Raw genomic sequence first — 25,203 nt, 5'->3', positions numbered from 1 at the left:
ACTAGAGACGGTGAATCGTCGACCGGTTAAGCCACCGAATAAAAGTGTGTTGCAGCCGGGGCGCGTGTGTTGGAAACGTTAAGATCGCGAAACGGCTGAGCGCGTCTAGACGCTGACGATCCTCGAGCTGACTCGTAGGAAACGTTCCCTCCACGCGTATATTCGACTTCACGGATTTTCGACCACGCGCGCGTCGCCTTTCTTTCTTATTCCCTTTTTTCCTTTCTCTTCTTCTTTCTTTCCTCTGTTCTCGGCTGGTTCACCGTCCTTTTCTTGTTTTAAGGCAACGCGATAACGACGGACGGTGCATCTTTGACGCGAGCAACCGGCTCGATATCGAACTCGGTGAAAATTATCGGATGCCAGATAACCCTTTTTACCAGCTAGCTCTTATCGTTTATCGGATGGTACTTAAAGTGCGATAGCCATCCGAGTGCAGTTTTCGTAGTGTGCGCGGCGACCGGGAAATTTTGTCTCTGGCGGTCGGGTACCGATTAGTGAAATCGTTTCTTATATTTTAAGTACGTTGTTTTCACAGTCGAGCCGTTCGGGAGTGAATAACCTGTAACAATAGTTTCGGTGGACGCGCGTGCAAGCGAAGGAACGCGGCAAGTGGCGACCGATAAAGCCGTATCCGACGCATAAATCAACCTTTACATTGAAAACAATAAATTTCTGTGAATCGAGGCAACGAAAACAAGTCGCCGGCAGGAAGGAATCTGAGAAACCGTGGCGCGATGCGCTCGTCTTCGGTGTCCACTCGTTAAACGTACGGTGGCACGAGCATCGATCGATGGGGGATTATTTTTATCACGATCCAGTGAATTGCACGAGTTTTCGTCGAGCGTGTGCGGACGTCGAGCGGAAAACGAAGACGGGTCCCGACAATACCTGCCTCGAGTCGTTGCAACCTATCAAGCGACAGGCCGTTGAATAACGCGAAAACGTGGAATTTTACGCGAACTGGGTCGGTTCTGTTTCGGCCTGCGATCAGCCAGAAGCTCGCAGCTGTGCATACAACTGGAATCAAGTGAGTACAACTTTGCTATTGCATCGAGCACGCGATATCCCGCGTTTACGACCAAGTTTCCGCGCGGCAAACGAGAACTACGGTTGAAAATGGTCAGCCTTGCGTATGTGAGAATCGCTTTTCAAATTTATCGCACGTACGAAACAACGGAAGAAGTTCGTACTTATAATATCGTCCGAAACTATAAGCACCGTATAATAAGTATACTATGACACGTGATAGGTTTCGCGTGTTGTCGCGTCTTACGTCGTTAGGAACCATTGAAAGAGTAACCAAATGAACGACGTGTACATGCTTACCTTGGTTCGCAAGGTGGTCATTTCCAAGTCATCTTCTGTAAGGATAATCGCATAGCGAATGCGAGAACACGATATTCGTTATATGTCACGGACAATAATCCATAAGAGGTATATTTTGTACGAAGCATTCTCGTTGTACTCGCGTGTACGATCAATTTCTGAAACGCGTACAAGTGCCACGTATTCCTTTTCTACGTAGTCCGATCGAATACACGGGATTCGCCCGATATAAAAATAAAAAAGAGAGAGACCATTTTGTCCGTACAGCGACTAAAGGCTGGACGAAACGTTGCCATTGGTTTTGGCAATTGGGAATAACAAAGTGCGAGCCAACGCGTTGGTTAACGGAGTATTTATGGCCTTAGCCACCGTTTCTCCGAAACGGTGCTTCATGACTCGCGTTTAAAACTGCTGACGATTTCAGCGCGCCTGTCTCATAAGCCGCGCGTATTCGAATTTACAGAGGCGAGAAACATTCGAGACGAAGATAACGAAGCACGTTCCGAAGCGCGCTGAAAAAAGACGATAGTCGGATAAAGTTGCACCGACGCGTCGGCGAATTCGATTTTACGCGTCAAGATTCGTCGCGTGTAGTCGCGTTCGCTTATTATCGGCGAGTATTGACTCACCTGACCGTCGCGGCTGAGTCAGAGTTGCAGATTGTCATGCGATGCATCGTCGATCGCCGCTCGAAACCGCGTTGAATGAACGCGATCCTACGCTGTGTTGGTATAATTTTGTCGATATTCGCGCGTACATCGACGAATGGCCCGGTTCGAAACCATTCAGCCAAGCCCGATTCCGTTCGCGTCTGGCGTGTACGGTGCACACGCGTGCACGCGCGAGTTGCTACGCGTTGGGATAGGTCGTCGTGTTCGTTAGGACAGAGGGCGCTTTGTTCCAAGAGTGCCTCGAGCGCGTAATCACCACGCCGGTCCACTCTTCCACGTTCCTGCCATACGCACGTTTATGTCTTTCTCTGTACACGACCATTCGTCCCATCGTTCGCAAGACCAGACCTATCGGCAATTTTTTCTTCCACCACGAGATTCGTTCCGTGCCTCTTTCGAATCTTTGGATTTAGAGGAGCGGACGAGCGACTTTCACGCGAGTTTCAACAATCGATCAGATTACGTAGGGAAATGTATGCACGCGCGTGCAGCGTACTCGCGATTAGATACAGTAACAGCTATAGACGTTAGAATATTTGTCGATACGTAGAACAGATTCGATGTTTCTCAATGACTTTATTTTCTACTTGTTTTACGAATACGTTACTTCGCTCGGCTCGTTCGTGTCTTGCGATTCGATCGAATCAGAAGATCTTCGCAATTTTTCATCTTTATAAATATAGTTAAAGAAACGAAATCTAAACAGAAGCTTTCTTTCTACCGGGTATTAGCGTTGTTCTTGAGTATTACGACATTTGTGAAATTTAATTTCCTTTTAAAAGGACACTGTTATCGATATATTTGGAGGATCAACTGCTAATCGATAATAGAATTAGCAGATCCGATGCAGGCCTACTTGATCGAAAAAGTGACTTGAAATCGATCGGTAGCTTATGATATACGATACTCGATAAATCATTTATATTCGAGTTTCCCGACAAATGTAACGCATGGACGTTGTAATATTTACGGCGATTATTACGTCTCGTACGTTTCAGCGTACTGTACGATCATCGCGCATCTGGTAACGAGCGCTACTTAGCCGTTAGGCGCGCGTTGCTCTTCCCTCTGCAACGCAGTGTAACGACACTGGAGGGAAAAGATTCGCGTCTTATTCGAAACTTGTCACCATGCCCTTGCGCAACCTCCGTCGGAATCGAAGAATTATTCGGCTTGGCATGGACGGTAGCGGCGATTGTTCGCGAAAGCAGATTGTTCTTCTGACCCCGTATCCGAACAGTGGTTGGCGCAAATAATCGAGAGGGTCGCGGTTCGTGAATCAGCCGGTAGCGCGCACAATATACGAATACAGAGAGTGCGGGCCATTGAAAGGCAGCGAGGCAAACGAGAGAAGAAGAGGGTGAAACTAAAAAGGATAAAAAGAGGAGGAGGTGAAACGGGAGGATTGGGAGGGGAGAAGAGAGCGAAAGAGGAGGAAACGGGAACGTGAACGCGAACGAGAGTGAGAGCTCGGAGCAGCCGTATTTTCGGGTGACCGTGGCCCTGCCCTCGGCACTGGATCGTTTGTGTGCCACTCGGTGCATTCTACCGACACACAGCCAGGAACAAGCCCGCGTGCGTGCAAGTACGATGCACCACACCGTTGCATTTATATTTGGCTGGGAGGGCGTAGTGGGTTCGGTGGTTTGAAACGTGCGCTCGCGTTTATATCCGTGCGTGTCTGTCCGCGTCTGCGTGACCACGTTACACACACGGACATACATACGTACGTACACGAACGTGCATACGCTGCTTTTTGCATGCGCGCACCAGAAGAAAGAGAGAGAGAGAGAGAGAAAGAGAGAGAGAAAGAGAGAGAGAGAAAGAGAGAGAAAGAGAGAGAAAGAGAGAGAGAGAGAGAGAGGGAGAGGGTCAGTGGTTTCGTCGGTTTTATTATTCGGCACTGTACGCCAACTTAACCTAGGTCAGTGTGGTAAAAAAGCTACACGTTCGGCGAGTTCGCAGTACGGGCGGAGTGCATCAAAGCGAGAAGGGGCAACGGGAGAAAAAGAAGGAAGCGACGCGACGTGTGTGCGTGCTTCGTACTGTTGCCAGCGTAAGCGCCCTCGTACTTATGCACGCTCGCGACAAATAATCGTGCGCGACACATCCGCTGCCGAACCGGCCTGTTCGATGCAACTCGAACGCTCGCTCGTACGTTTTTCGCTCTCCATTACATTTTTCGTAATCTAATCTCTTCATTTTAAGTCATAGATACGGCTCTTGTAATCGTATCTGAAAGTGTTTTCACGTTCGCAATGAAAACGTTGTTCACTTCGCTGCGATGTAATTGGCAAAAAAAAAAAAAAAAGAAGAAAAGAAAAAATGCGGAGGACAGAGAAAATAACAAAGCACAAAGGGGAAAAAACGAACGATTCGCGAGATTCGCGATAGCGTGAAACAATGTGCTGTTCGATATCTTCTCCGCTTACGTACAAATGTGTAAAATACGCGTTTATTGCGAACATTACGTTACACGTAAATATTTCGCATCGGGAAAAATTACTCGCGCTGCCCGTCAATTTCCATTCTACGACAATCTGCTACGCTAAAAGGAGAATTCAAGGAAAGCAGAGAGGTGGAGGTGGTGCGAAACGAAGGTTGAACGGTCGATCGAGAGTGGCAAAGTGCCGAAAGCTCGAAAGCGCGGAGTGGTAGTAGGAGGAAAAGCGTGAGAGGGAAAGAAAGCCGGCGGGGACGAGGAAAAAGGGCGAGAGAAGGACGGTAGAAAAGGGGTGGAAGCGGGAGTTGCAAGGACCACGAGCATAGATGGGGTCGGTAGTTTGGCCAGTTAGCCGGGTTTAAAACAGCTGCCAAATTTCCCTCTCGGCCGGGAGAGTGAGAGTGACCCATCGAGAGCGAGTGTGTTCCACATCGTGTTTCGCAGCGATACAAGCCGGCGCAGCCGGCTGCACATGCACATGCACATGCACATGCACCAGCGTACGAACACGTAGCCACGAGCATGCACATGCACCGATGCAGGCGGTCGAGCTATTTGTGCGCATCCATGCGCGCGCTCCTACATAAGCGTCTATGTGTATGCACTGTACTATACCCAACTATGTAGGTGTATGAACGAAAGCGTAGCACCCATCCGTGAGTACGTACGCCGTTGCACGTGTGCAACCTACATGTAACCGTGCAAATGGCGTACACACACGAAAAAGCACGTGGCAAGTTTCGAACGCGTTCACGGGAACATCGACCAAACGAACAAAGTATGAGTGAGTATCCGAACATTGGGTACGAGGGTGTGTAGGCGCGTCTGTGTTTGCTTCGTATGTCGCTGGTTACAACTCGAATACATGCGCACGGACGACGCGACGCTTCGCAGGCGTCTCGGTGTCTGCATGCATATCAGATGCATCCACTGCACGCCGATTCGAGACTAGACTACGCTTACCGAAAGACGTAACTCGTGAGGATTGTTAGAATTTTCCGTAGAGGTTTTTGATGCATTCTCCGATCCGCGCTGAGATGTGGTTCGATCGTAAGTCACCGTGGCTAGATCGTAAATAAATTTTGGAATTAGAAAACTCGTCAAACTGACGGGTTTCAGGATCGCTGGTTCTGTGATTAGGCAAACCGCGTACCTAGATGTACCTGAGATATTTGATGTTAATATTTATAGGAATAGAACTGCGATTATATGCGTATCTATCTATTTTGGGTGAATGAAAGGCGTGGAGCTCGGAAGAATGATTCATTGGCTATACCAATGTCGTGTAAATATTCCTTTGTTGTGGAAACCTTTTCCAAGCTGAGGAAATAATTCGATCGTTATTAAACTGCTTAAACTGATGTTCGTACAAATTCATATTTTTATGAACACGAATAAACAAAGATAGAATCTAAATCGAGCTTTTTCACGCCCTTTAAACGTCATAACAAATACGCAACTTTGAATATTATGTATATCGTTAAATGTTACGCGCCTTGTGTATATTTTTCCATATTTGCAGTTTCCATAAATGCATAAAAATGCACATTCTACTATCGCCGCTATATCGTAACAAGAAAACTGTGTTTCGTCGATCGTAGATTTTTACAACGAAAGGATATCTGTGCAACATCAGTCATTTTAGTAAAAAAAAAAAAAAAAAACTGACTGACATTGATTTGCTTCTGAGCTCTTCGTATCGCTTTAATTATAATCCTCTACGTATAGTAATACTTGGTAGACACATACTACAGGTCGGTAGTTGTAATCTTAAAGCATCGAGAAACAGCGAAACACTGTTTGATTGAAGAAAGCTGAAGTCTTTAATGCATAGGATCAAACAGATAGACTGTAACAAGACGATGCGTGAGACTCCGCTATTTTATGCACTCGTATAATATTTCTCCTTTATTTCCCTTCATTGATCTAATTGTCCGTGACCGGCAGAACTCTCGTGTCATAATCGATCGACAAGATGAAGATAGCTCGCAAATTCTTCCGTCTCTCGCTTCTCGACCCAAACTCCGTCCGAAAAGTTCATTTTTCCTTAGTGAAACACTACCTTAATCCTTTCAATTGATCTGCAGCGGACAGCGTATCAAAATAACGTAGAATTTAATACCACGAATTTGGAGTATAATTATTTCCTTGTCATTAAGATTTCTTGCGTTCTTGGTATCAGATGCAAAGAACACACGCTTTGAATTTTTTCCAGGAAATAAATATCGATCATGGCGTTACATGTAATTACAGCTAAGATGTGAAATTTATACTACCATTGTATATATTATCTGTCTCGTGCTGTGTTCTCAGCGAGTTGAACAATAGCTGACGGAAAGGTACCACGAAACATTTTCAATCGAAACTACATTCACGAGAAAGATACGTTTAACTGTACAGCCTATATCGAATGTTTATTGGCGTTTTATAATTAACAGATTTCCTCGATCTGCAGGAAGAATGGTTGTCGACGACATACACGAATGTAGAATTTTTCCGAAAAACTGAAAAATCCCTTCACTTGTTAAACGAAGCGTGAAATCAAACATCAGAATTCAAGCAGAATGTGGCAGATCGAAGCGGAATAAAGATACGTAATACGATATACGTCAACCATGTACCTAATATGTATAACCAGCTATAGAGTAGTATGCACATGTAGCATCGATATCGGTCGTGTATGTGGCGAATGTCGTGAATAAGTGGCTCGATACTCCTTGTGTCGTGGCTGAAAGATTCGTCGGTTCCGTAAGTAGAGCGGAACGTCGTAGGCCACGCAATACTTTCGGCGCACCTGTCGAACGACATTCGGAAGCGTCGAGTTCACGGATGCAAAAGTTGAGAGTCGCTGAGGTTTACTATACACGTTCGACGGAAAGTAGAGAAGCCCGAAATGCACGGACACTGGCAGTTTCTGGGACTAGAGCAACAAGTAGTAACCGCGTTTATATCGGCGCCGTTGGCTACGTAGTGGATGCACAGTAGGTATTAGTATATATGTAGGTGCATATATAACGTAACCGAATATATAGGTCGACTGGAACGCGACGGCAGCTGACGCAGCAGCGGCAGAGCCGCAGCCAGTTTAAAGCGCAGTCAGTTACCCCCGAAAATTTTCCAAGTCGTACAAAGTGGGGGTAGTCCGTTGACTAGCGGCAAACCACCTCCGAAATACATAGAATGTAGCATGTACCCGTGGCCGCTCTCTCTCTTATATACCTTACTCTATCTACATATGCTACTGTCGATCGCGTCCAATGTCGCGCAGCAACAGTTTGCCAGCAGCACGCGCAAAAATCCTGGCGAAAATTTTTACCGGTGGCGCTTTACGTTAGCCGTAGCCGGTGCATTCGATTCGCTCTCGCGTAGAAATTACACCGCCACCGGGACCTTCTATATAGCCGTTCAGTTTCTATTATACCGTTCAATTTGTTCCGTTTTGCGAGCGTAGGCATCGCGCACGCTTGATTATCGATAAATCGATTAAACATCGACGTTCAACATCGACTCGCGTTATCGAAAATATTCAACAAAATTATCATTGGCTCGATTACCATAAAGGCGTGATTACAATAGAGACAGAGAGAATTACACGAGCGGACGTAACTAAAATCGGCAGGGGAATAAAATGCCTCGTTGCAAACTGGTCAAAGCTAAAATCAGGTTCATGTTGCATTGAATTTCCAGTGAATTAAGCGCGTCGAAGGCCGTCTCTCTTACTCACTCACACACACACTCTCTCTTTCTCTCTCTCTCTCTCTCGATCTCTTTTTCTCTCTCTCCGCGCTCTTCGATAATTTTCGGGAAATTAGCCGTTAATAACGACGAAACGCGGTTAACCGAGTCTTTTCGCGAACAAGCCCGACGATTAAGCGCGTTATTCGATTAAACGTCAATTAAATACGTTCGCGTACCGGTGTTGGGGGGTGTAGTGGATAGAACGACGCCGATCAAACCGTTGGAACTACCATGTTTCATTACCGTGATACACGTATCATCGATACGCGGTTCACCCCGGTTTCCAAGAAACGACGAAAATCATTGCGAGCGTCCGTCCGGTCGTTGACTTTATTTGTACCTGTGCCAAGCGGCGACCGACGTCGCCGGCACCTACTACTACGATATGTAGATGCCACGCTGTACATATGTACGCGCGGCTCGTACCTCGCGCAACAAGTAGGTATCGCCAAAATATGGCCAGACGACCGGCGGAAGAGCCAACGCGAGAGACGAGAGAGGAAACGATGCTTCCCCGTTCTCCAGCTTTTCCTATTCCTCTCGCGATTCGGCAGATTCTGGATTTTCAACGACGTGTAACGCTACGTAGAATGCGCCAGACCTTTAACCTTAAACCTTAACATTTCTGAGGGCTGGAACTATCGAGCAGTTCATGGAAAAATCGAGCAGGTTGAAATCTACCAGATGAATCTACGTAAAACACGAAATAAAATTTATTTTACTTTTGAAACACAGTCGTCGTGTTTCGTTCCGTCCTCCTTAAGATACAGTGGCAAACGAAAGAAAATTTATAGGATAAAAGGGCGTAAGTTTTACGACAAGTTAAACGATAAATTAAATTTAATGACAAAGCGATAATTTTGCAAAACGGATTCATATTTAATAAGAGCAACGAGTAAACGTATTTTCCTTGAACGACTTACTTTCCCGGACTATACCCTCCATCGTACGTCTGTCTTTAACCCGAAAAGAACACCAATCGTGGTGTTGCCAAGTGCTAGCAGAGTGGAAAATTAACTTAATTCCTAGACGTATGACCGGGTGCGCGCACGAGTATACCGAGAAAGTTTGCCGAGTTATCAGTGCATAGAATCGTTGGCGCCGCTCCAACTAATTACAAATTAGTTACAAAGCTTGCCGAGATTCGACTTTATCGATTCGTAATGACGCGTTTAACCTCATCGGTCCGATATATAGGGGATCGATCCGCGTCTTGCCTTTGCAGAGACTAGATCTGCCTGTGTCTCTCTTGGCCGCTTTCTCTCGCTCTGTTTGCCCTTGCACCTACCGAGGAATTATGGCAAACCTTTCCACTCGCATTCCTCGCGAATCGCAGCTAGGATTCGACGATCTCCAGTCTCACGATCTTCTACACGATTTGAATGCAGCGAACGTTCCCGCCAACGTTTGCGTACCGAGACTGTTAAAATTACGTTTCAACAATTTCGATCTCGATCTCCAGCATTTCGATTTTGTTCGCCAGGGTTGAGGTTTCCTTTTAACTTCAACAAATGTCCCGTGGAACGTTGAACGAACGTTTAAAACGGTCGCGAGCAAAGTTTGAGAGCGTTCCAGCGGCTCGCAGGAGAAAGGCGATGATTCGTTGGCTATCCATTGCTTATCCACGCAGGAGTAACACCGCGTGCAAGTACTACTTACGTAATACCAATTACAGAGGCTACGACACTTACGGATAAACATCGGTTCGTCACCGGCGTTTATGCATGCGTTACGGCGTCGGTGTCAGAGCAGAGCTGAGCTCGCATTTACCATCGCTTGGAGAACCCTTTGGCGCCCCTCGTAACTACGGATGTTTACGTAAATACATATCTTTATCGATACGATTAAAAAGAGCGGAGCAGCTAGCGTATAAAAGCTCGCTTTATCCGCTAAATGTAACAGAGAGCGTTATATTTTAAATATTTTACACAATTTGCATATTATGCGCGTTCTTAACAATTTTTCAAATCTAAGGTTAAATGTAATGCGTGGTCTAGGGATAACACGTGGCTGAAATAGGACCTATAAACGAAATTTAATAGCCGGACGATGTAAAGAAGATTTTTGTTCTGTATCTACGCTCCAAGTTTCTCTCTTTTTCTTCTTTTTATCGAAAGATATTCATGAGTATATAGGTATACGTATCTGTAATTATATCACACAGGAACCGTGTCTAATTAGACCACGAAATTGTGAAATCTGGATAAAGGTTGCTTCCGTAGAACCGTTCATTTTTCATTCGAGGATGAATAAGAAAGAAATAACTGGAAAGAACAAGTGAGAGTCTCAGCTTGTAACTTATCAACTCGCTAACATCGTTTTAATTACTAAATTATAGTGGAAGAGGGATGTGCTCGTATCTAAGTTACAGTAACAACCGTGACGCCACTTTGCCATGACGTCATACGATCGGCTTCGACGAAATTCGCGACTATCGCGTTTCCAAGTGCGTTACGAATCGCGAGGCGCACGTTTCGTTGCCTCGTTACGATAATACGTATCGCCGGCTAATGAAACGAATTACGTAATTTGCATAATCGATACAATTATCGCGAAATTAATTTAAGTAATTGCCGACGTGGAAATTTCTGCTCGCGAGCAAAGTTAATGGGCCAGCATCGGGATGCATCCTGCAAACGATTCCTGTTTTCGTTGCCGACGTAAACGCGAAAATCCAGCGTTTGTTCTAATTGAATTAATACATCGGTGCATTGTAAATTGCATGGAACTTGACGGTATTACGAAACGCGCGAAAAAACGCATCTTCGAACTCTACGCTCGTTCTCGGTGAACGAGTTGCACGAAGCTGGTAAAACAGAATTTACACCGAGGATACCGAAGATCGGCTTCGGTTAGGTACACGGTTGCAGCGTGAATACAACCGGCTCGTTCGCGTCGCGCTGACGAATGCCGCAGTCGGCGTCGTCTCCGACGGGCCGGATAACTCTCGCGTCGTTGGCGTCGACAACGTGACGCGTGACGTCGAGCGTAGAGCGCGAACGTGGCGATAAGCAGAGATACGGTCAAGGCCGGCTTGCATACCGGTCTGTCTGTCCGTTCTCTTTCCTGCACCGCACCGGCTCGACACCGGAATTAACGCGCGCGACCGTACACGCTCGATACGACGTCACGCTTCGATCTGGACGACGAGGACGATGAACACCACGAAGATTACAACGATCGTGTCAATGACGAGCAACAGACGATCGACGAGACGACGGACTAGAGGGAGTCTTGCACGCTGTAGAGTGGCGTAAGGCCACGGTTACAACGGATGCGTATTCGGACGAATGAAACGTCTGAAAACTGCAATAACTGTATATTGCAAGCTATACATACACGCGATAACGTCCGTAGATATTTTTAGACGACTAGTTTAACATTTTTCCAAAGATCGATATTTTTATAATAGTATTTTCAAAGTTACGACAGACGAACACTGGCTCTACAAAAAGTATTTGCACTCCGCTGTATTTGTTTATTTATTCGTTCGTGTAGTGTACCGATCTATCGAGCCGAAGTATTTGAGGTTTCGCATCGTTCGGTATTTTCGTACGACCTTATAGATTTTATACCGTAAAGGTGAAACATGAAACCTGATAATAAAGAAAATTGCATCATTGCGGAATAAAGGTACGTGTACGAAAATATCGTCGTAGCAGCGAACCGCGATCAAATACTCGTAAGGTAAATTGCAACTGAAACAAAGTCATATACCCGCGTCGTCCAAATTTCGTATTTACGTATAACGACGCTTACGATCTACACGAGCTTATACAATGTGACTAGAAAGATTTCTAACGTTCTAACGTTCCAACATTGAACAAACCTGTTTAAAGTCTCGTTTTCTCGCGTATATCTATTAATAAATTTGAACTATCGTTCGCATGGGTATCTGCCATCGACCGAGTACAAATTGGCGAAATAAAATCACAGGCGAAAATCAAATTAATGAATATATTTTACATATCGCGAATAATTTACAAGCGTCCGAACATGTTATCAACGGCAGCGTAGATACGTATTTGATTACATTGACGTATTGAATTCTTGGAAACGTCAATTCGTCCGAATAAGCGTCCACTGTAACCATAGTCGAAGAAGGCCGGCCTCGAGAAAAAAAAAAGACTCGTCTCGATTCGTTTCGCTTCCCCTCTCAAGCGTGCTTCGAATTCGGCGCGGTCTTCGTCAGAGGAGCAGCGCGATTGGTCCGACTGACCCACTGCCACTGACCTTGAGCCCGTCCACACACCGACCGTACCAGCTCCCTCATCCGACGCTCGGACTTTCGGCAACATGTCCGACCAAACACGATGCGGCCGTTTCGAGGAAGCCAACGAGAAGGAAGAGACCGTCTGTCTGGCGGATCGGCTCCGTTTCCACGGAAATTCTCTCGCCATGTGCAAAATCGATCAGCTGATATTCCAACGAAGGATAATCGATGTCGAGTGAAAATGATATATTTTCGATTTGTTCGCTGTCCGGGAAAGAAACAAATTGCTAAGATTCGTAGCAGGATATTCGTTTATACTGTTGTTCCGTTATTCTTATTCCCTCTCTATTCTCCTTGCTAATTGCGATCTTCGGTTTAGATGCGATTGTTAATTAGATGTAACCTTAGATACTGCCAGATATAGTCACTCGTTAATTGCGCTCTTACTTTGTTCAATGTTGTTGCAAATACCAAAGTATTTTCACTCGGTGTAGCGACGAGTGAAATAATGAAATTTATGCAACAGGAGAATCGAAGACGCAAAAATGTGTAGAATGCACGTAATACGCAGAGACGTATGAAACGTTCAGTCTGCCTATAGATAGATAAAACGTTTTCTATCCAAGCTGTATCTTTTTAATTGTGCTCGTAAAAGATATGAATTCGCGATCTATGTACTAATTAAGTGTACAAAAGGTGCGCGTAAGATAAATTTCTTCTAAGCTTCGTTGCACACGGTCGTTTCGACGAACAGCGGAATAAAAGAAACGCGCGAAGGTAACGCAAGGAATCGATCGATTATAACCGACTTAACACGGAGAAAGAATTTCGAGAACGAAAGATTCCGTTCGACTCGATAACGCGTAGATAAGATCGTCATTGTCCCGTGCGTTCGCCTTCCTTTCCTTTCATTTTATTTGTGCCCGATAAATAATTCATGCTCCTTTTCGAGGGAACAGCGTGTACCTCGTAACCTTGTCGCGCTCCTTGATCCCGGCTCGAGTGAGACAACGCGGTCGCCGTCTCGATGATCGTTCGAGGGCGCGAAATTCGTGGCGAAGGTTCGCCGAGGGTCGATGTGAAACAGAAGGACTCGATGCGAAATCGTTTCCCATGCACCAGGCCTTGCGCGTTGTCTCTCTCGCGTTTCTGTTTCCTTTCCTCCTTCTTTTCATTCTCTTTTTTTTTCTCTTTTTCTTTTTGCAGCCACCTAAGAGCGTCGTTGTTCGCGCCTTGAAAAATTTCGAAAGTGCCGCGCTCGATCGATAAGCACGCGTAACTTTCGCCGATGAAGATCGCGTTGGAAAAATCGGTAAGAAACGAAGATGGATAAGAGGCGGACGAGAAGGGACACGTGTGACGAAAGTTGGGCACGTTCGGTGCGTTCGACTCGAATCTAAAACGTTGACGAAGATTTGGTGTGCGTGGCTCCGCCTCCTACTCCTATCCAACCCATTCTAAACAAATGAATCATGCTCCAAAATGGCCGACTGAATTTAGACGTCACGTGGCATCGACGTACGTGCCCGCACGCACACACACACACACACACAAACACAAACACACACGCACACGCAAACAACCGTGTATCCGACCGGAGCAGCTCAAGCTGCGGCTGTGAAGAAGAACTCACGCATAAAATGCCGACCGTTATATCTTGTTCGAGAGCTTATGAATAACGCTCCTTTGCTCCCCGCCCTTTCGAGTCGTCGCAGATTGACTATCCTCAACTTTATCGATCGATCGCGCGATAAACGTCGCTCGTGAGACTTTCGATTCGCGAGTGCAATTGCTATACGGAACTCGTTTAGCGAATCGGCTAACACCGCGAAACGGAAATTAGAGAAAATCGGTGAAATTATACACGATAAGCACGGATAACGAAGCTCTGTGGCCAGAGTTAAAAAAAGAAAATATTTAAAACGGAATTAGCCACTAAACGGTACTAAAATTTCAAACGCTGTAATTAACCAATTTGACGGTAAAACTTCAAAAAGTGAAATTACAACCGCTTTGGCCATAAAATGTCGAACGTTTCAAAAACGTCGAATCAACGTCTTCGACCTGTGAACGATCATGTGCGTAGACAGCTCTGGTTTAGCCGGTCAATTTTGACGAACGCGAACAAACGACGTGCGTAGTAAATCGTAAAGAAAAAAAAAAAGAAAAAGGAAGAAAACGATCCATAGATGAACGTGGATCTAATTGTAAAAAGCGTTTGAACGAAGTCGGACGCTACAGTAGGCGTAGATTTTTCGGTACGTGTAGCCAGACATTGGCTGGCAAAGAGAAAGGCAGCGGTAGGAGCTGGCTGCCCACATAACGACGCGCTAACTTGGAAGGCCGGTGGAAAATTTAATGTCAAGTATACATGGAATTGGTTTTGCGAGATTAAACGGCAATGTCGGTACGGTCAAATGGTGTGCCCTTACTTCTCGTTTCCGCGGCGATCAGCGCGCGTGCAAAAGCGCACTCGCCAGCGTTTGTGGGGAAAATACACCAATTTCGCGCGAATTGCATAACCGTTCGCTCGTCTTTGATCGTTGTCGTCGGTTGTTCTCGTCGTTGGCTCCGACAGTCGGCACAGAAGGCGTCGACATGGGGCGTCCTATCTAATCAGCCACTTTCGACTGCCATCTTGAAACCCGAAGCACGCCGTGCCCCAAGATTATCTAACGAATTTCTAAACCGTCCGTCCGCCCGCCTCAAGGTCCGGCGTGATCGCCTCTTTTACCGTCGTGATCCCCTTCTCCGTCGTCTTCCTCCTTCCACCCTCTCCGCCCGTCGATCTCCAGCTATTCCGAGTGGTCTTGCGTAAAGTTTGAAACGATACGCGAAAAATATAGGCTTATCCGTGATAAGATAAGCCAATAAATGTAATAGATAGGACTTTCGACTTTCAGCCAACTATCCTAACCGAACATAGGATTCGCAGGGACAAACATGGTCGGCCATAAGTTGTGGCCACTGATAATAAATATTTGGTATCTATGCTTTTCGCTGATTTCATTTCCTACGTATGTTACTACGAATCTGTTATACTTTGTTCGTATCGTACGTGTCCCTTAATGCAAAGTAACAAGCGTAGTAAAGTTGGTTGGAATTTTTCAATGGATGTATATTATATATATATATATTATACGGATGCTACATATATGCAATTAATTCTACCGAGAAATTCACCGAAAATTACGACCAAATAGCCGGTATAATTGTTAGAAATGGTCGTAGCGTACGATGTAATATAAAAACATACGTAAAATATCGAAAGTCCATAAGGTTCGTGACATTTAGGGAATGGAAGAAATTTCTGTTTGAATTGTGTTATAGATTTGTAACACGCTCACAGTCTTTGATAGGTAAAAAAAATATTTCGCCTAGCTGCTATAATACACAGTACGCGTATCTATCGGATGCTGCGATGTAGACAGCTGTGAACACATTCGCAATCGGTATACGTAGAAGCGGATGACATACTGTTCGCGAACAGCAGCGACGATACCCCTTAAGACGGTGTCGCGAAACGAAACAATTTTTCTTCGGCTACACGCGAAGCGCACCGCCGTATATTGCGTGCATAAGTAAAGAGAGGAAAGAAAGAAAGAGAGCGAGTTCAATTACTGGAGGTAAGAAAGAAGCGGGCGGATTAAACGCGGCCAGATAAAAGTTATAATCGCGTTTATCGTAGATGCACCCATTAATGGGATGTTCACGGTCAATTTAACAAGATTTTATCGTGACTGTAACCGCGGCCAAACGATGCGTATTTTCAGTTAATAAATTATAATAATTAATAGACGATACCGGAGGATGTAAATTTCAAAGGCCGCAGGTTCGAGCTGTGGCGGTCGCTTGGAAAGACGTCGATCCGCAACTGTGTGCGCTGTGCTGCAGTTTTATTCGCCTCGTACGTGCCCGGATGTTGCACGCCACGTATTTATTGTCCATCGATCTCCAGAAAAACTAGCAAATGGACGCGGTGGCACTGTGCGTCGTAGCGATTAGCTTTTAAATTTCAAATCGCAGCAGCAACTGCATCAAATTGTCTCCTATTAAAAGTGTCATGGCCACGGTGGCGTGCGGAGGAGCGGGGAGGAATGGATCAGGCGGGTTACCAAACGTCTGCGCGCGTGTTCTCTTGCGTGAATCGCCACTGCCAGCCTCGCAGATGGAAATGTAAGCGGCCAGTGAAAAATCTTAGAAACGTTTGCGGTTTATCGTTTATCGTACCTATAAAAACGGTCGAACTTTTCCCACGTTTTAAGCAATAACGCGTCCTTTTAGCCGGAAGATAGACTCGCAACACAATGGTGCCGACGTTACGATAGATGATTCATAAGTACGTTGATTTATTGCCGAATGAATATTTAATCGCTTGTGTAAAAACCCTCGTCCACAGCTTCTCGATTCGACTAGATGTGATTCTTTCGCGATATAATTTCAAACCCGTATAGAAAAATTACGTAACCAATAGAGAAATGAAGATATTATACCTGGAAGAATTAAGGATGCTAGAATATTCTTTTGTTCTCTTTGAAATATGGAGAGTCTTTGTTACGAGACCCTCGATTCGCAAAGTAACGCCAAAAGTCGGAGCTATTCTTTGCACCGAAGCTGCTCGTTGCGCAAGTTTTCGTGGAAACGATCAATTTCCTATACATGGCGCTCGAAATTTTAGGAAACGAAATTTGTTCGACTGGCTGGAGAAACGTAGCGAGGCGTTCTTAAGCTGAATTCTAGAAGGATCGCGTTTTACGAGGAGAAGGCTGACAGGAGCGGGACTAGGAAATCGATAAAACTCGCATGTAAGAATGCATTAAACCGATCTATGACCGTAAGACAAAGCAATGCGACTGGAACAGGTTCCGGGGAGCCGAACGCGTCCCTATACGTATCGTGGCTTTACGAAATGAGCAAACGTTCGCTCTAAAGATAGTAGTTGATGTCTTGGAGTAACGCAACGCGTTAGACTCGCAGTCGCGCTAGCAAAATAAAGACGAAATTCACGAAACCTTTAATCGATTAAAAGAGAAATTTCTCTTGGTTTTTATCAACCGAGCGATACGAAGTACGTTACGTCGATCAAAAGCTGTTTCTTCGTCGTTGTATTAGAATACTTTATCTACCGACATGTCCAATATTTCCACTTATACATTTTTACAGTGTTACACACATTCCTTTTTTATATCCCAGCGTCCTTTCTTATATATCGTCGTTGCGGAATGGCAGATGACCGAGTTCTCGATCAAATTTTCAACGGTTATAACTCTCTGGAAAAATGACAAAGCCACATACGAAGCAAATAAATAATAAAAATCCGCCCGTGGATTCGTACCGAGTCGCAGACGAGACCTGACGCCATTTCCAAAATGCATCGAATTCTTAACATTTAGATCGTTCGACGACTGTAATTTTTTTCAAAATAATCTCGCATCCATATCCGATACATATCCTCTGAAATAATCCAAATAATCTAAACAACAATAATAATAATAATAATAATATCTTTGTCCTCGCCATAAATAACAACAAATAAAAACGTGCCACGGAGCGCGCAACGTTTGGGCGCGACTTTCAAAACGTGCGCCAAAATGTAAGCGAGATAAGAGGTCTGGTGGCTTGGTGGCTGATCCAGAAAACGATTACAACGACGAAGCGAAACGATCTCACGGTGAAACTGTAAATCGAATGATCGTACGGTGGCACAAGCTTCTCATTACAATGCCGTGTGATCGGTCGTAGAAAAAGAATAGCGGTTCGAAGTATGTACATACTACTCATAACTGGCGCTCGTCGTTGGTACACCGGAGTGACCGTGCGTGAGCGGTTGAACGTCGAGAACGATGGCAGTGACGAAGGTAATGGTGTAGTGGTCGTGGTCGTGGTCGTAGCGTCAACAACAACGACAACGACGACGACGACGACGACGACGACGACGACGACGACGACGACGACGACGACGACGACAACGATGAAAATACTGGTAGAAAGACGAGGATGACTATGGTGACGGTGGCAACGGGCGAGAACGACAACGTCGACGACTATGACTACGCTAGGAGAACGACGACGGCGGCGACTACGACTACGACTACGAGAGGATCGACAATGAGAACGGCGAATAGGTGGTACGTAGTGGTAGTGGTTAGGCGAGTAGAAGAAGGTCGCGTGTGTTGGTTACGTGGACGATACACATAATGGAAAAGGTGTAGTGGTGTTATAGTAGTGGTAGTGGCGCGAGTCGGTGGTGAGGAGGATAGCGGTGGTGTTGTCGGGCGGTGGTGGTGGGACGAAGATGGTGGGGTGGTTGGATGGCGGCGCTCCTAGCGCGCAAGCCGCACCGTCCGACGCGGATGCAGTTACGGGAGCGCAGCGCGACCCAATGCAACTCGACGAACGTCGCATATCCGGAGCCGGATCAAACGTCGAGGCCTGGGCAAGTGGTGCGTGTGCGTGTGTCGCTTCATCTCCCTCTCGCCTGTGCGCCCGTGAAACACGCGAGAGAGAAACCAAGGGGGAGTGACGGGGAAAAGACGGATGCGAGAAGTAAAGCCGAAAAGAAACGAACGAAGAAAATGAGAAACGGTGTTTCCCTCGGCGGTGCGTAAGCGCGTCTTCGAGAAAATAAAAAGAAAACGGAAGACGAACGAGCAGGAAGGAAGAAGGAAAGAAAATAAAGGGAGAAGAAAACGGTGAGAGAAGAGCGACGGAGAGAGAGAAGAAACCTGGTGAAATAACATTGTCGAACTCGTGCAACAAATACATTAAGCAATCTCGTTGTTGTTTCGCTCCTCCGATCGAGACGAACCGCAGTTGTCGTCGTCGTCGCTGCTGCTGCTGCTGCTACCGCTGCTGCTGCTGTTGCTGTTGTTGTTGTGCACGCGCGCCGTGATTCCGCGCTTCGTACTCACGCCCTCGCTGCATAAACTTCTGGTTTTCCGCTGCGTTCTTGCGGCCAAGGCGTACCGCTACGAGCAAGAAAACTACTCGGTTTCGAGAGAGGAACCATCGTCGGCGAGTAGAACAATCGACGGATCGTACATATCGCGAACGATCGGAGAAATAAAAACGGAGCCGGACGGTAGAGACGGAAAAGCAGTGGGAGAAAGAAATAAGAAGACAAAGGTGGAACGAGCGAGTAGCGAAGGAAGAACTGGCCGGTGTTAGGATCGTCGTTGGTGGCAGTGATCGTAGGAACGGTGGCAAAACGCAGATCCGTCGGTGAAATTCGCGCGCGCCTCCAATTTCCTGTGGCTCGGATTGCCGAATCGAATTCGTGGCGGAGGGAACGGAAGACGGAAGACGGGAAAGGAAAACGGTAAAAGAGCAAAGGGTAAAAGGAAAAACGAAGGAGAGGGAGAAAGAGGAGAGTACCAGCGACGCTGTCGAGGATCGGAAGGATCGAACGGAGGAGAGCAACAGGCTCCTAGCGTGGAAGGAAGACGGTGGAGGGGAGGCGGTACAACTGGAGAGTTCGGTGCAACCGTCGATTCCATTTCGTTAGTTCGCGCTCGGTCTCCTTTTTCGTACGCGTGTCAGTCTACGAGCGGAGCTACGTTTCTCGTTGGAGACCTTGTCGGTTCGCGGCCGTCGATCGTTTCGCGGTCGCGCCTGTGTTACGTTCTTTGTCTCGTTTCTGTTTCTCGGTGCGTGAAAGTATAAAACGACGCCGGAAAGAGAGGAAGAAGCACAGAGAGAGAGAGAGGAAAGAGGAAGAAGAAAAGGAAGATCGCGATTTAATTCGAAGGAAAATGTCAAGGAAGATGCGCGACGAGCGCGGCTACCGGCTCGACGCGAGAGTGGCGAGCCGCTACCAACCATTCTGAGGACCGAGCGCATCGCCGATCGTCACGCGAGAAGGAAGTGCAACCCGTGATTCTTCCTGTCGTGAGAGTGAGTACCGGCGATGATTGTTTTTCTCGTCCCCTGTTTCGAGAAAACCTCGAACGAATCATCGTAGAACGAATCGCGCGAGTACAGCACGCGTGTACGCGTGCACACGTATACATACGCGCCAGTGTGAGGGTTTTCTGTCAACGTGTGTACAAACGGCCGCGTACGCGCGTACGTGTCCGTGTGAGCGCGGTCGCGCTCGCGCGCACGAGACACACCGAGAGGGAAGAAAGGAAGGGGCCGCCAGAGGGGGAGGGCGTGCGAGTAAGACAGATTGAAAGCTAGGCAGAGGGGGAGAGGGATTAGAGAAAGAGCGCAGGGGCCGAAGAGGAGGAGGAAAAGAATAAGGGGATAAGATAGAGACGGAAAGAGGAGTGCCCTCGCGTGCGCCTGTGTGCATGCAACGAGCGTGTGCACGTGTCATCGTATGCGATTCTAGGTGCGTGAGAGAGCAAGAAAGACGAAGCTGTCGGGTTGCGGAGAGGAGAGGTCGAAGGGAGGGAGATCGACAGGCCACAAGACGCACTAGAGAGCTTCTTAGACACCAAAATGGCCGAAAAGACGGTGCGCTCTTCAACGAGCCACGCCACGTCTTTTTTTCCCCCCTTTCTTCGCTTCTTTTTTTCGTCGTTTCACCCACGCGTTTACACCGTTTGCATAGATTTTCCCTGTGCAGAAACCTTCATCCTCGTTCTACGCGGTGACAATTTCAACTTCAGACGCAAGTAGATAGTGTGTTTTTCGTTGGTGGTACGTTTTGCAAATGTTTGATGCGCGTTCGCCTCGCCGGTAGCCTCTTATCGGTGTTTCGTCTACGATCGTCTACCTTTCATTGCCGAGTCCTCCCTCTCGTATAACGAGTGACCTCATTACGTTCGCTCGAGCCGGTCTTACGTCGTGTCCGTTACGTTTCTCCCTCTGGGATTCTTCTGGTTTCGATGTCTGGGCCGACGTTGGTTGCCAGGTGTCTGGCAGCAGTTCCGAAATGTCGCGCGACACCTCGACAAAACGAAAAATCATCCCTTTCGCGGCGAACGATTAACGTCGATGGCACTTTGTGCAGCCAAGAGCATCCGATAGAAAATAGTCGCGCTATCGTACTCTAGTCTATCGTGTACTCGATGTTTCACCATGTTGCCCGAGTTTCGCGTAATAATCCAACGGATCCGATCTGTCGTTTCGGAACGTTTAAAATTAAACGATTTCTCTCTAATTTGCAAGTGAAACAGTCGCGTATACTTGGTACAGGGGACGCACTCGCAAACGATTGCGAAAGTATACGCAATGCGTCACGTGTTTCGCAGGGGAACCTGTCGCTCTGGAACACGTAACGACCGGTACTTGTGCATTTTCAACATCCAAGGGCGACCGAAACGCGAAAGTCGCGTTCGCGCTCTAGCGAAAACCGACAGCTCCGCCAACTTTAATAAATTCTAAATTGTCCACGCGTTATCGCCGACCAACGTTCGAGTTATCCGCGTGCGAGTTATTTTTCTGTGAATCGTTCGATTCTTTGCCTCTGTCGGTTTCCATCGACCAACAACCAGGTTCCAGCTGCAATCTTGGCGAATGTCGGAACGAAATTTCCTTTCGATAACGACACACCCTGTCGTAGCAGGCAAACAGATTCCCCACTGTTTACGTGTTAGCTATTGGTTACGTTATAGCCGATCGAGCGATGCACGCTTGGTTCGCGAGGCAATTAGAACACGGATGCTGGGAAAACGAGACTCACGCCGGCCGCGATTATATCGTGCGGTGCAGCGTTTCCGGTAACCGTTGCTTTCTGTTCGCGATCCTCTCTTCAAATTTTCGTAGACCGTTCGCCGAATCGTATCCGCACAAAGAATTTTTAGATAAAACAAGAAATCGTGACATTCTCGAGGACAATAAAAATCGTGCGCAACTTAGGCGGGGATTGGTGGACGTTAACGCGCGTTCGGTTAGCCGGACGATTCATTCTTAACCTCGAATTCGCTACGATAAAGCTCGCCGGCTGGTTCTTGATAAATCGACGCGCGGCGTTCCTCCGGAAATAGCGAACGTCTGCATTTATGTCAGTCGAACGTTTCACGAGCCGTCGATGTAGACATTTATTGACGCGATAACTTAGTAAAATTAACACCGGTCGCGGGAAGGATAACACCGTGATTAGGAGCAAATAGAAGGTTCAAGTTCAGCCCAAGTATCGCCGCGAGTGAGAAAAACGAACGTCTTTTTATAGATTTTCCCGTCTGTTAATTTCCATTTATTTCTTCGACTCGAGAACTCTTGTTTACTGTTGTTGTCGTTCAAAGATCGCTGTATGCGACATTTCGTATTATTAATGATTATTTAAATTGGTGCAATTAACGCGTCATCGATTTCATACAACACGATCACTCTAATTCTTGAAAAGTATTGCGACAAGTCGCGGAGAAGCCGACGTTGTAATTATCGAAAAATATTTATACACGATATATAGAGAAACATATAAAATATTCCAAAATGTCCTTTTATTATTCGGCTTTGCGATTAAATATGTAGGTATTTTTCATTCCGTTAAACGTATTAAAAATAATTATTTATTCGATCTTACATAATTTCATGCGTTTACCAACTATTTTTTACGATACATATCTCTGAAACTAACGAGTTGTTCTCTTTCTAACTACGTATATCAATCACCGAGTAACGTAAAAATCAAAAACCAAGGATCCTCCTTGTTTTTCCTCTATGCTCTTCGCTCAACCAATGAAACAACACCGTACTACTTACATTCCAACTTTTTAGCCGTGCCCGTAAAAATATGAATTTGCATAAGTATCCACGCTTTACCAATTATAAACGTTGTTCACGTTCTTTCGCTCTTATCTGTTTTTCGCATAATTTTCCGAAGCGACAAGATTCCGGCTGATATTTAATTCCAAGTTTGTTGGAAACTTCGCATCAGGTATTCGAGTATTATTAATTTCCTAGAATCCACGGCGATTTCCAGAAAGCGATGGCGATTTTTCGAGCGCGTGTCACGGAACGTTCAACGACGATACGACAACATTTTCGAATGAAAATCTCTCGTCTGAAACAAAAAAAAAAAAAAAAAAAAAAACACGCACACGCACGTAGGTATCGCGTGTCGCGATATCCAGAATTTTGTTTCTCTGTCTCCGTCAGTCGTGACTTGGTGGCGACGACACCTTTATCCGAACGCTTTTTGGACCGTTGTGCGCGATCGAGAAAGTTTCGAGCGTTTCATTGACAGACCGCTGTTTTCAATCACGCTGTCGATGTAAACTATCGGCGAATATCGTCCGCGGATGCCCGAAATTTCGCGTTACAACGAAATTTCGAATGTAATAGACGAGGAAAAACAAGAAAAAAAAAAAAAAAAAAAGAAAAACGAAAAAGAAAGAAAGGAAAAAGCTGAAACATGGACGCATAACGCCTTTCATAGAAATTTCAACTACTCGAGCGACGAATGTTGCAATCTAAATTTAAACGGGCAGTACGTTCGATACAGAGATCGTCGAACACGTCCAATTCTAGAAGCGACGTTTCGCAACTAATGCGACGAAATGCCGCGCGAAAGAAGCGGCCGATCGATATTAATTGTAAACAGCGCCCAATCCACCATGTCAAAAGTATACAAAGGATCGTGAGAAGCAACATCGAATCGGGCAAACGATTGTCGCAACTGTATCAAATAATAGCGGATTTACATATCGCGTTCGGCGTGCACGTGACAATTATTCATGTAATCCGTTGTCATCGTAGGCCTGCTATATTCGCATGATAATAACCAATATGAAATTCTCTTCGCGTGTTGACACTGGACTACATGGAACGGTCGGAGATCGTGTGCGGCATCTTTAAATTTCGAAATGAACCTATTTACATTGAAAGTACCTTCGGTGCCTTCGATTCGATACGATCCGAAAATTTCACGTTTGCTCTCAACCTTTTCCCCTATCAGCGTCCACTGTAGCCCATAATCGTCAAAAACACGCATACAGCCTACTGTTTTATCGCTCGATTATTTATGTCCTTGCGTTTTGATCGTTCGGAACACCTCGTTGCAAATAGTCCGTCACATCTCGTCGAATTTCTCATTTCCAGCAATTACCAGGCCACGGATTTTTATGCATTTCAAGTGTAAAAATACACGGAACGTAGGAAACGTAGAAAAATATACAAATTACTCGAAGCATGGTATTTGTTCTAATATTTGTCGAGCGAAACGATCATCTGTCCGCCGTGGTTCCATTTTTTTTTAAACGACGTTCCTAAAACTATGAATTTGTTTACGCGAATGTTAATAACTATCATCGAATTTCGCCGAGTTGAAATAAAAAAGTATATTACGGTTACCGTGAAACGACAAACGCTACACGGCGTACGAACGCCGTACCGAAGAAATTATACCCTTGTCGCGATTATTTCGTTGATCGTTCGATAGAAGCGTTCGAGAAGTTGGCCTCAAAAATCAATATCGAGCGTAATGTTTCAGCGTAAGTAGATGCGAGGTTCGCACGGTTCGCACGTAACTACAGCACGTCGTATCTTTCCACCTAGGTCGTTTGGAAATCCCTCAAGTCACCGGGACTAATTTTGAGTCCCGTAGTTCACGGTGAAGTTACGATCAGCCGGCGTAGCGTCTTGTTTTAGAAAGCAGAAATTTGCCTTATTTAGTAGGTTAAACTAGAAAATTCGGTTTGACCTCGATTTAGAACGACAGGCATAGCGTGTCAAAGTCCTTAAGTAGCGGCGAGAGGTTTCCATCGAGCCTGCAGTCCGAGCTTCTCCCACCTCTGTTCCATTCGAAAATGCCGAGTTCAATTTTCGCGAACTCGAACTCGGTAACCGGGGCCGTGGAAAAAAAAAAGATAGCCTGATGGTTTCTAAAGTACGTTGCGCAATGTTTGCAAACGCACGATAAA

At 46.0% G+C, this 25,203-nt stretch overlaps 1 protein-coding gene across 3 annotated transcripts in view; it reads left to right on the top strand.

The window, feature by feature from the left end:
- The first annotated feature begins 455 nt into the window (after positions 1-455).
- The window catches only part of Eip93F (Ecdysone-induced protein 93F), an 87,710-nt gene continuing 62,962 nt past the window's right edge, over positions 456-25,203 (top strand). The window contains exon 1 of one of the 3 annotated variants that reach the window (XM_076624730.1): positions 456-1,030. The gene's annotated coding sequence lies outside the window, so the exon portion shown is untranslated. Of the gene's footprint in view, positions 1,031-18,683; positions 20,288-25,203 lie in introns of those variants that run through there. The other 2 variants (XM_076624731.1, XM_033350116.2) reach the window with 2 other exon arrangements.

The sequence above is a fragment of the Bombus vancouverensis genome, chromosome 15 (assembly GCF_051014615.1).
Source record: "Bombus vancouverensis nearcticus chromosome 15, iyBomVanc1_principal, whole genome shotgun sequence".
Lineage (NCBI taxonomy): Eukaryota > Metazoa > Arthropoda > Insecta > Hymenoptera > Apidae > Bombus > Bombus vancouverensis.
The sequence above is the reverse complement of the archived record's forward strand: the minus strand, read 5'-3'. Positions and strand labels throughout refer to the sequence as shown.